Source organism: Elephantulus edwardii, unplaced genomic scaffold (genome assembly GCF_000299155.1).
Source record: "Elephantulus edwardii isolate Elephantulus edwardi_28Jun2011 unplaced genomic scaffold, EleEdw1.0 scaffold00087, whole genome shotgun sequence".
Lineage (NCBI taxonomy): Eukaryota > Metazoa > Chordata > Mammalia > Macroscelidea > Macroscelididae > Elephantulus > Elephantulus edwardii.
In genome coordinates this window covers 1,512,643-1,515,298 of record NW_006399837.1, presented here as the reverse complement: position 1 = coordinate 1,515,298, position 2,656 = coordinate 1,512,643, and positions in this window count along the sequence as shown.

The following is a 2,656-nucleotide window of genomic DNA, read 5'->3' as shown; positions in this document are numbered from 1 at the left end:
GAACAAACAAACATGTCTTGGAGAAAGTGCAGCCAGAGTAAGCCTTGAGGTAAGACACTAAAGCTTCGCCTCACATACTTTGGACATGTGGCTAGGAGACACTATTTATTAGAGAGGGACATCATGCTTGAAAAGGTGGAGGGCCGGGAAAGAAAGGAAGACACTCAACCCGGTAGACTGACCCAATGACTGCAATGGGCTCAGATGTGTTCGAAATTGTGAGGATGGCACAAGATAGGACAAGGCTCAGATCTGTTGTTCATAACATCACTATGGGTCATACAGTACCTAACAACAGCAACAACAACATGATCAAACCCCCAAATTTAACATTCTGTTAAATGAATTCAGTCTGTACAGGGGATACTTCTGTCTTGCTAAACTTAATGTTGTTGTTGCTATGTGCCATCGAGTCACTTGCGACTCATAGCGACCCTATGTACAACAGCCCTAAACCCCTCTCTATCTTGTGCCAATCGTCCTGCCTCTGACACACCCATCCCAATTACCCCAGTCACTGAATCAATTCACCCCATAGAGGGTTTTCCCCTCCTGCATTGTCCCTTCACCTTCCCAAGATGATATCCCTCTTCAAGGACCTGCCCCTCCTTACAACATGTCCAAAGTATGTCAGAAAAAGCCTCAGAATCCTTGCCTCCAAGGAACAGCCTGGTTTAACCCTCTCGAGGATGAATCTGTTCATTTTCTTGGCAGTCCATGGTACATTCAATACTCTTCTCCAGCACCACAGCTCAAAGGCATCAATTCTCCTTCTATGCTCCTTGGTCATTGTCCAACTCTCTGATGCATAACAAGTGATTGCAAAGACCATAGCCTGTATCAGAGCACCTTAGTCTCCAGAGTGACACCATTGCTCTTCAGTTCCCTGGAGAGGTCCCTAACAGCAGACTTTCCCATCGCAATACATTTTTTTTTTTAATTTCCTGGCTGCTGGTGCCAAGAATGTTGACTGTGGAGCCAAGCAAACTAAAGTTGTGAACTATCTCAATCTCTTCATCATCCATCCTGATGCTGACAATTGGTCCAGTGATAAGAATCTTTGTCTTCTTGACATTGACTCTCAATCCATACTGAACACTGCAGTCCTTGACTCTCTGCAAAAAGTGCATCAGGTCCTCCTCCGTTTCAGCAAGCAGGGTTGTGTCATCTGCATAACGCAGATTGCTGATAGATCTTCCACCAATCCTGACACCACACTTCTCATAGAGCCCAGCCTCACAGATAATCTGTTCTGCATACAGGTTGAAAATGTATGGAGATAGGACACATCCCTGGCATATACCTTTCCCAATTTTGAATCATGCCTCTTGGTTCAAGTATAGGTTGAGGCTAACCTTAATACTTTATTTAATCCTCAAGTAGTGGTTGTTGTTGTTGCTGTTTTTATGTGCCATCGAGTTGCCTGCGACTCATAGCAATCTTATTTACAATAGCCATAAAAACCCTGCTCTGTCTTGTGCCAATCTTACTGTCTCTGATACACCTACCCCCAATACCCCGTCACTGAATCAACCTACCTCATAGAGGGTTTCCTCTCCTGCGCTGTCCCTCCACTCTCCCAAGCATTACATCCTTCTCCAAGGCCTGGTTCCCTCCTTGCAACATGGAGATAGTACAATACTAGGAGTTTATGAGACCAGGCTCCCTCCAAGTCCTGGTTGGCTGCTAACTAACTCAGTTAAGAGTCTTAGAAAGTCATATAGATTGCCGAAGAGTCTCTTTCTCGTCATCTATTAAGTAATGTTGTAGGAATAAAGTCTCTCTTTTTTTCTTTTTCTATCCTAATATTCTTTTTAAATTTAGATATGGGAGTATGTATGTGTATGTGTGAGTGTGTGTGTGATAATCCACTACCCAATCTTGTCCTCTGAGAAGCTGAAGGCACTGTTTATAAGAGAGATTGCAATTTGACATCATTGGTTCAGAAAGCAAACATTAGCAGGCATATGTTAATTTCCAGAGTCTTAGCTCACAATATTATCCTTCATTTGGAAAGTATTTCAATATCAATTGGAGGAGTCAGAACAGATATCCCCCCTGGCATTGTAACAGTGGCAGAGAACTGCAGGAGCCCAAGAGCAGACCGAGGAGTTCAGCTGGGTTATGCAATGCCCTCAGCTGGCAGGTGGCTGACAGCACTGAGTGTGTGTCTTCCCACCCTCATGGTCACCAGCTTGTCCTGGTTCAGGGAGGGCATCTGAAGGCTGTAGACCCACCTGATAGTACAAGCCAGCACCTCTCTACCTTCAGGGTTGGCGTAGGCAGAGCCTCCACTGATGCTGCCGCAGGTGGCAATCTGACAGCTGCAGGAGGTTGTAATGCTATGTTCCTTCTACCAATTAGTTCCCAAGAAGGGATCATTCTAAAGAGAGATTTCCATTTCTCTCCTGGTGGAAAGAATGAGAGATTCAGAAACACAAGGGCAAGATAATACCTAGAAATAATCATTGCACTACCATCTAAAGGAGCAAGGTTTCTCAATCTTGTCATTATTGACACTGGGGCTGGATAATTCTGTTATAAGGAGCTGTACTGTGCACCATAAGATGTTTAGCAGCATCTCTGGTCCCTATATGTTAGATGCCAGCAGTGCGCCTTTCACCAACTGTGACAATCAAATATGTCTCTGGACACT